Here is a 9,904-nt window from a genome sequence, read left to right on the forward strand (position 1 = left end):
ACCAACAATAACATATAAATACTACCCTGCGAAATACCATTTTACCCAAACAAAGCAACACAAATTACAATTTCATACCACTATAACACCGACAAAAGCATGAAAATAGACAAAAGCATAATGGGCGACCACTGCTCGTGCCCACAAACACACTTCATGGACCACCACCGTCAAAGGAATCATAAAAAAGGACAACCACCGTCAAACAAATCATAAAAAATTGAAACAACACCGCATAAAATAATTAAATTAATCAAACCCTAAACCCCACCATTCCAAAAACAATTAATTCAATGAAAGACAAATTAAAATCATTCGCGCACTTGGAATCCGAAATACTTGCCACTTTAATGTCAATTACAGCTTCAATTTCCTCCACAACGCTCGAAATCGCCAATTTGAATTGAACCCTAACTTCACGACAACGCCTCTCACTTGAACACCAACTTCTAATTCGTTCCCAAATCGCGTCCCCTTTTAATTTTCAATTTCATTTTTCGAGACACTGTTCCACATCACACACCTGATAATGCCACGTAATATTTTTTTCCCACTTAAGTAGTCAACATGGTCAGACGTTAAGTCATTTAACAGAGTCAACTAAAAGGGACCAAATTGATGCAAATTAACTAATTTGGGTACTAAATAGATGCAAAGTTAAAAGCGGGTACCATTTAGACACATTGGAACGAAACTGGGTACGTTACGAATAATTATACCTAAAATAAATACATTTTTAAGAGGAACAAATTCACAAATGTATCGAGTGTTCTTTGAAATAGGAAGACACTTAAATATTTAAATAATTTTGTATAAATACAAAAAAAGAAATAAAATTTCTTGAGAGTTGTGCATATTCATTCTCACAATCGTCGTCACACATTCTTCAAATATGATATTAACAAACAATGGTGTATTCATAATTAATATCAAACTACAAGGAGGGAAACTAAGCATTGATTAAATTATGTGCCAGAACGAATGACACAATTAGAGTTGTTAACCATCTGGCCTAGTATGACCCACGGGTTGGTCACTTAGTGAGTCATGTAATGTTCCTACTGAAAATTACTTAATTTAAATAAATAATAACAAGATATTTAAGTCTCGCATGAACCTATCTGTTCATGGCACAATATCTCCTGATCCAAGTCTCGCATCACTACGTACAAACAACACACGCAAACCACTGTCTGCAGCGCTATCGTCTGACACTGCCTAAGTATAACATCCTGGTCGGATATTACTATTTTAAATAAAATAAAATGCATTTAATAACCAAAGCTCTTTCCCAAAATGCGGGAAAATTTCAAACTTTATTAAAAGCACTAAAAGACAAAATCAATAAATGTGTTCAACGCCTACAAATATAAAACAATTTATAGTAACTAATTACAAAAGTAATCCATAAAATCCATAAAATAATTTCATGTAAAAATTCCCATGTTGACCCCACTCTGACTCTAAGTATCCATATGCTCACCTGCATCAACATTAGAGATGGCAAATAAACCCGTCCCCGTGGATTATAGGTAACTTAAGGAGAAGCAATTTAAGCATAAGGTGAATTAAATTTAAATGCATACATATTAATATGGTTTTGCTCCCAAACGGTTATATTTGATTAATTTGTTGGCTAATAGCTGAAATGATCATGTATTCATCATTCATCATCAGCAATGGTTTCCCTTTCTACGGGTAAGTGCACCAGTAGTGATGGTCATGCATCCAACAAGAGAATAAGGTCCTGCACTAATCTATCTCAGCCATTTAATCTAAGCATCAGTGATAACTTAAAGCGTTTATATATTATTAAATAAAGTAGGATGATAAAAGGAACAATGTTAATTCCAAATGCTGTCAAAATTAGTGAAAATAAGAAATGAATAGACTCTAATATCTTACGTTAGGTTGTGGCCTATATAGAGAAGTTAGTAGGTCGTTAAACCATGGATCAACAAGATGGAATGCAGTATGAGCCTGAAAAGCAAATTATAAGAAAAGAGATTTGCAAACAATATCAGTTGTTGCCATTATTGATGAGTTACATACTCACCAACCTTGATTTCCTGCAAAATGATTTAGTCCATAAAACTAATCATGCATTTTCACTTTCATATTTACATTTAAGCTTAATGCAAACACTGGTTCAAAACCATTACCTTCTTCATGTACTTTTCTACAAGCCAAGGCACTTGTGATTGACTCTTGAAGCCACCAAAAGTTGTTCCCTTCCATACATGCCTAGTCACCAGCTGGAAAGGCCGAGTACATATTTCCTAACCTGATGTTGCAACCTCCACAATAACTTATGTCCCCCAACCCTGTAATTTTTAAACAACCTTGAACTTAGATCCTTAAACTTAACTTTTTTAATACTTTCTGCTATCAATGTTCAACTAACTTTGTTAATTTTAGATGTTTTAATACTGTCACTAATTTCAGTTTGATAATCTAAAGCTGTAAGCACTAAAATTGTTTCACCAAGCCCAAAATATGTGTCAGAAACATCTTCACTTTTTTAATTTCGGTTAACAACTCTAAAATCAACTTTGATTGTTAGGCAACTATCAGAAGTTATAATCAACAATTTTTTTGTAGTGGAAATGGGCATGCTATAAAATCTTAAAGAACTTTCAATAGAAGGGCAAATGAACAAGAAAAAAGATGTTAGGGACCAACCATCCATGATATGGAACAAGAACTGAGGAATGCCAGATGTGTCCCACCAAGTTGTTCAGCAAAGAGCTGTTTGAAAAGCTTCCATGGCTACTATTCAATGCAGAAAGAAAAACTTTACCATATAGAAAACACAAACATCCTAAACAATGTGTGAGACTCATAACAAAAGTAACACATCCTAAACAATGGACATTAGAACATTGTTAACAATCTTGTTGAAATGTTAGTCAGATAGAAAAATAGAATGTCCATGATCATATTTCGGTTTCCTTATGTTTTACTACATACGAAAATCATCTTGGCCAATAAAAAGTTAAAAGAGAACTAAAACTCTAATTTATCCTACATTTTTATATTGTTAACGTTGAAACATTTTGAGACATACATCATGGGATTTCCCATACAAGATTAAAAGGCATTAAAGATCTAGATTGTGTATCACTTAATTGCCTCAATAAATTGAAACCAAGAAACACAAATACTTAGTCTCCACTGTTGTATCTTGAAATTCATAAATTTATTACAACATAGAATATATAGGACTATACAATATAAGTAAAACAAAAACCATAATCTTTAAAAGACTCTGGATGCAAAATACATTTTGCATCCTAGACTTTAAATTCTGCTGAGGTACTCACCTGATAAATCCAAGAGCTAAATTTTTGATGAACTTCATCAACTAGTGCTCTACAGATTGCCTTGGTGGGCACTTGTGCATCAAATAAATCAAAAAACAAATATAGAGACTATAAATGTAGTATTAGAAATATAAAAATCATAGAAGGAAATTGAAAGGTATGTAGTAAGACAACTAGAAAATAGCAAACCATGATACTTTGTTAGAAATTTTTGTGAATATCTCGTCCATTTAGAGTTCATATAAAGAATTCTATTTTATATAAAACTAATCTCAGATGTTACTAGATTCATGGAAAGAACTTACTGATCTTGAAATGATAGCTGGAGGGGATCCATTAGGCCAGAATACATATGTAGTAGAAGCCTGTGGAAGAAATCACATCATTGACACATACATTGTACTAATTTAATTTGTTATTGGAATGAGTTATATGTGCAAATAAATCACACACCTGATCTAGAATACAGATAGCTTTGCTGAATAGGTATATCAACCTAGGAAAATTTTTAAAATAGCGAAATACTCTCCATCACACCCTTAGAAATATGTCAGGATATGAATAAAACTAAAATATAAGTGAGAAAATATATCAAAGAAACAGCAAAGGATATAAGAAGAACCCCAGTCCATACCCACACTTCAATGGAAGAAAATGGAGATGGCTCTCCATAGGCTCAGCATCTATCAATTCTGTCTTCAGACCTTTCCTCACACCTATAGCTGTCAAACCAGTGACACGACGTGTAGTTAGCCATCCTCCAACTGCACAAGTTCAACAAGTCTCATCTCTCATCATGAAATCGGAACATTTAGACTCTATTTACATAAACTTCTCCATAAAAATTTATAGGTGAAAACATTAATAAGACAAAATGAATTGAGTTCAAAATCAACTTGAGGTGCCACCACTCTGATAGACAATGCGGTGCAACCATCAGAATTATTAATCGAACTTGGCACTGTGTCTATGCATTTCTTCAATTGACTAGATAATAGAGAAAAAAATGTTAGGTCAGATTACTTGAATATCCCCAAGAAGAAAACCCATAATCTCTTCGGTTTCAGTGGACAATACACTAGTGAGGCAACTTAACCACACTTCTTCTGACATTTTCACGCTCATTAAAGACATTTTCGATTCAATTGATTCTTTCTTCTCTTCAATACTTGTAGACCCACCGATTAGATGAAGGAGAGATGCTTGGTGCTGACAGAGGAAGAAGCGCCAATAGACAGATGGTGGTGGTGAAGAGACGAAGTGTTACATAGACAGGAAGGCGATTGTGGTGATGATGGAGGCGATGGTGATGACAACGGAGGCGTTGGTGGTGATGACGGAAGCGGTGGTGGTGACGACGAAGGTACCGAAGAAGGCATTCGGAATTTGAAAGTCTTAGAAAACTTAGAAACATTAAGAGGAGTCAAATTTCGCAAAAGAAAACTAATAAAAAATTAATTTTTTTAGCAGCTTTTAAAGAAAGAAAGAAATATTAGCGGTTTATTTTTCCTGCCACGATCATGTAATTTTGTAACGTTTTTTCGAACCACTAAAAATTAACTACCACTAATGGATTAATTTTTTGTAGTGTAGCTTTTTTTCTTATTGTTTGGAGGTGTTGTTTACTACGAACATGCACGGGTATGTGTGGGTGAAGTGAACCAATGGTGTTGTGGTGTTATTTAATGACATTTTGCATCAGTGTAAGTGAAGTGAACCGGTGTTGGTGAGTGGTTGTGAGGGGTGGCGCACCAGTTATATAACCAGTGCGGTGATGTGTATGTGTGGCACTAGTTACGTAACCGGTGTTGGTGCAATGAAAAGAGTGACACCGGTTATGTAATTGGTGTTGTGTGTGTGGTGATTTTTTTAACTTGTTTCGTGTTCTTGCAGGTTGACCGGAGTTCATTAGGTGCTTCATAGTTGGTCAAGGTGGTGGCCCAGAGTTCATAAGATCCTCCATAGGAGGTAAAGGTGGTGGCCCTTGTTGACAGTGTTCGTTGGTCGTGGATGTCGTTGGAGTCAAGCTTGAAGATTTGCGTAAGTTTGGTAAAGTAAGTTACTTAGTGAAGGTTCTGCGCTAGTAAGATGGAGTGCTTGTGTGTGATGGTTTATGCAATACCTTCTCCATTTTGTGGCTTACATAGGGTGTTTTTGTTCGCACTTGAAAAAATATAAGTGGTTATTGTAATCATGATGGTGTTTCGAGGAGACCAGATTCAAATTATGTTTGTCTTCTCTGTATATTGTTTTGGTTTGCATCTACAATGTTGGGATTCATATACTGCACACCTCATTTAATTTTATAACTTTTTTCCCATTCATACAAAATTAAATTTTTTTATTTTTTTTTTAAATTCGTATTATTTATTTGTAATTATTTTTATAACATCAAATTGCAAAATCATTCTCTTTTTTCATCAAGGATATTTTGGTAACTTTCAAAAACTATCTATTTTCACAATTTATTTGATCTATCACATCAATCAAATCTCTCACTAACTTTCATCAAATTCATCTCCAAATTCACTCACTTTACTTTCTAAATATACTAAAAAAACACATATATGTCCATACAAATTCATCATCACACTCTCCCTCAAATTCATCTACACAAAAGAACGCACCCTAAGTAAGCATAATATATTAGTATCCAAAACGTGTTTGGCTTCAACTAATCCAAACCCTCAATGTGAAGCGCGTATGATTGACAATGAGATTTCACTATTAAAGGAGAACCTAATTGAATAATCAATAAGGCCTTCATCCCAAAAGTCTATTAGTTAATACCATTAAATAAACTTTTGAATAGCAAACAACGTAAAAAACCCACACCATAAAAATCTCTCAACTTAAGAAATCACCTTCCTTAACTCAATTGTGTTGCAACTTTCAACGGTACCATTCGAATGAAACAAATTGTAGCATACTTGCAATTATGCACGACTTCAAAGGGAAAATGAGTTTGTGTGCATGATTGCAGAAGAAACGCACTATGTTTATTATTGAGATGAAAAATAGAGAACATGGGATGCAAATGAAGAGAAGACGAACGAGTAAGAGATGAATAACAAGGGCAAGAAGGAAGGAACGTGAGATGAATAAAATGGGCACAAAATTATTTTTAATGAATAGGTGTAAAATTATTTATTCTTTTAAAATAGGTTTAATTAATCTTTTAATCTTTATTTTTATCCAAAAATACCAAATTTGTCTCTCAATTTTTTTAATTTTAATCTGATCCTGATTTTTTTGAAGAATTAATGCAATGTGGTTCTTTTTATTAAATTTCTTGAAACAAATCAATGATTTTTCATCAAAATTGAAGTTGTTAATAATGATTATTTGTTTTATTGATGTAATTAACATGATCATATTGCCAATTTTGATAAAAAATCATTGATTCGCTTCAAAAAATTTAACAAAAAGAACATAATTACATCATTTTTTTTTAAATCACGACCAAATTGAAACTTAAAAGAAAAGTGGAGGACTAATTTGACACTCTTAAACAAAAATAGGGACCAAAAGAGTAATTAAACCTTTAAAATAATAATAAACAATAGATGGCGTTTTTTACTTACACGCTATCTATGGATATTACAATACATGACACTTAAATCTACAAATGCTCTTTGATGGCCTTCCTAAAATTATTATTTTTTTACAAAATATAAATCAACTATAAATAGTACTTTTCTTGACTGATGAAATGCTATCTGTGTAGTCATTTTTTAGCGCTTATTTCATAAAGCATTTATCTTTTGATTTCGTGTTTTTTATTTAGAGCACTTATTTAATTAAGCGTTATCTAAAGGGTATTGTCTATGTTTATTGATAATTTTGACGTAGTGCGAACTTGGAATGATAGTGAGGAATAAGTTATTGATTGTTAACATGTCAAAAATAGTGTGAGATGGATGAAGTATTTTAATTTCTTAACCTGTTTAGGTTTGTTCTACATAATCGATAGTCTAAACGAGTTAATTATGAAACGAGATGGACTGACTTGTATAGCTCATAACAACAAAAAATTCATAAATTTTAATTTTTAAGTAAGTTAAAACCCTTTTTTTTGTTTTATTGTTCTTTTAACGACTATACCCTTTTAGTAGCTTAAAAAATAATTTATTTTTATATTTCTTTGTTCTTAAAATATTTAACTTAGACAAGTTTATTAGATGTAAATATTAACCTTATGTTTACTTTGTTTATTTCAATTATTATTATTATTATTAATGAGAGACTCGTGGGGTATAACGAATATGCGAAACATTAAAATAAGATTATTGTTGCATCATCTTTATCCACTTTTTTTTCGAAATTTTTCTTATGCGAGTTGGTCCATAGCTCCACAGGTCAATTATTATATGAAATGGGTTAACCTAACCTACTTCTTTTAGTTCAAATGAAATGAGTCAAAATAGGACGAGCCAAAATGGGATGGATAAACATGCATTATCATCCCTATAATTAAAAACCATTTTTGACTTTACCAATTAAATATGGATCCCTTAAAAAACGACTACAAACTAAAATGTGTGTCGGTGGTGAAATATGTGGTGTGGAAACAAATTCAAATATTCAAACTTAATATAAAATAGGTTAAAATCAATTCGAAAGAATTTAGAGCATGATAAAAAAAATTATATTTCAAATCTAATCTAAAAAAATTATTATAGAGGTGTCAAAGTAAGCCAATCTGGCTCACATGAGTTAGGTAATCACATATTGAGCTAAAAATGAGTCAATTAAATTCCATTCATTTTTTGTGAGCCTAAAATTTTATAATACGACTCGACCCACCACAAGTTAGTGGATTAGTAGGTTGACCCACTTAGGTATGTTTTGTTCTTCCAATTTATTTTATATATTTATTATAGAACAATTAAATGTTAGGGATCACAATCATGCACACGAGCAATTATAAGACAAAAGTAAAATAACAAGAATACAAAGGATGTATGTGGTTTAAGTCAAAATTACTTCCAAGACTGCACTAGATGGTATTTCAAATTTGATTAATTAGGTTTACAATTACATGAAAATTTATAAAAATAGAGCAAGTAAATGGGTCAGACTCAATAAACCTTTAAAACTCCACATACTCAACAATCTCCCACTTGCAGACTAATCACATCAACTGCACTCCAAAATAAATTTTGTAAACCTCAAAGACCTCCAAACTAGTGTGATGCCTTCTCAACAATTAACACAAAGGCCAGTGGAAGCTACACAAAGCTTCAACTTCTCAGTAGTAACCACCTTGGTTAACATATCTGTAGGATTCTCTAACCTAGGGATCTTCTCCAAGAACAAAAGGACTATAACTAATTAACCCTCTTATGAAGTGGTATCTCAATTGGATGTTATTTGTCTTTGCATGGGACACAACATTTTAAGCAAGATGAATGACATTCTGACTGTCATAATAGAGAGTACTGATACACTGCATCTTCAACCAAATCATTTCCTTACATGCTTCTGAAATAGCCATGTACCCTTCTTTTGTGGTTGAAAGTGCAACACCTTTTTGAAGTCAAGACATCCAACTAATTGTTGTGCCACCAACTGTGAAAATAAATCTTGTAGTACTCTTCCTTGTGTTTGAACAACCTCTCAAATCTGCATCAAAATATTCTTCAAAAATAACATCATTCTTACTAAAACATAATGTAGTTTTAGAAGTACCTTTCAAGTTGTGTTGCAACCGCTTGACAACTTGTAACATCCCGACTGGATATTACAGGTTTAAATAATAAAATAAAATAAGAAAATAAAATCTCATTAATTATGAATCCATTTCCCAAAAACACGATAAATTTTAATCTTTTATTTCACCATGACAGTAACTGAAATCCAAAACGAGTAAATATCCATTACAAAATTAAGGTCTGATAATGAAAGAGTTTACAAATGACTTAAAATCATAAAACATAAATCCATGATGACATATCCCTAGTCTAGCCCCGCTTCGGCGCTACGCCTCACCAGATCCACCTGCAACATCATTTGCTCACGTATACCGCATATACGATCATTGCCACACACAAACAGATAGGGTGAGCTAACAAAATAAACATATTTACAATACAGTTAGATTATTACAACACAATCATACCAAAGGAATTCCATCCTATGATTTCATAACGCATGGCCACAACCATGTTAACTGTGTTCTACGTCTTCGAGTGAGTACTCCAAGGTGTCTTGCTACCATACCTATCGACCACAACCGATAGAGCACGTGTGAAAAACCATGCTACGGATCATACACCGTAACGCTAGGTGAAGTTCCCAAATACGAACATAGTTCGTAATGTCCCAAGACTACCAAACTCGTTAGTTAATTACTGAGGAAGACAATCTGTAACATCCCTACTGGATATTACGAGTTTAATTAATATAAAAAAAATACATAACTTCATTTAATAAAACATCATTTCCCAAAAACACGGGAAATTTAAAACTTTTATTTACTCCAATAATAATCCATAATCCATGGAATAAAAAAAAATACTATTATAATTATCCAAAGGTCTAGTAATATCAATAGTTACAACTTATTTAAAATCATAAAA

The 9,904-nt window shown here is 32.6% G+C and overlaps 1 long non-coding RNA gene across 24 annotated transcripts; it reads right to left on the reverse strand.

The window, feature by feature from the left end:
* Window positions 1-1,285: 1,285 nt before the first annotated feature.
* LOC114185641 lies at window positions 1,286-4,765 on the reverse strand. Of its 24 annotated transcripts, XR_003604877.1 has the most exons (9): window positions 3,958-4,765; window positions 3,777-3,819; window positions 3,629-3,688; window positions 3,324-3,394; window positions 2,683-2,772; window positions 2,163-2,324; window positions 2,061-2,069; window positions 1,587-1,980; window positions 1,286-1,483 (listed from the first exon to the last, which is right to left on the reverse strand). It is a non-coding gene; the product is annotated as an uncharacterized LOC114185641 (long non-coding RNA). The 24 variants fall into 24 exon arrangements; XR_003604874.1 differs by having other exon boundaries at window positions 3,324-3,688; XR_003604869.1 differs by having other exon boundaries at window positions 2,683-2,769; window positions 3,777-4,765.
* Between the last annotated feature and the right edge of the window lie 5,139 nt (window positions 4,766-9,904).

The sequence above is a fragment of the Vigna unguiculata genome, chromosome 5 (genome assembly GCF_004118075.2).
Source record: "Vigna unguiculata cultivar IT97K-499-35 chromosome 5, ASM411807v1, whole genome shotgun sequence".
NCBI classification, from domain to species: domain Eukaryota; kingdom Viridiplantae; phylum Streptophyta; class Magnoliopsida; order Fabales; family Fabaceae; genus Vigna; species Vigna unguiculata.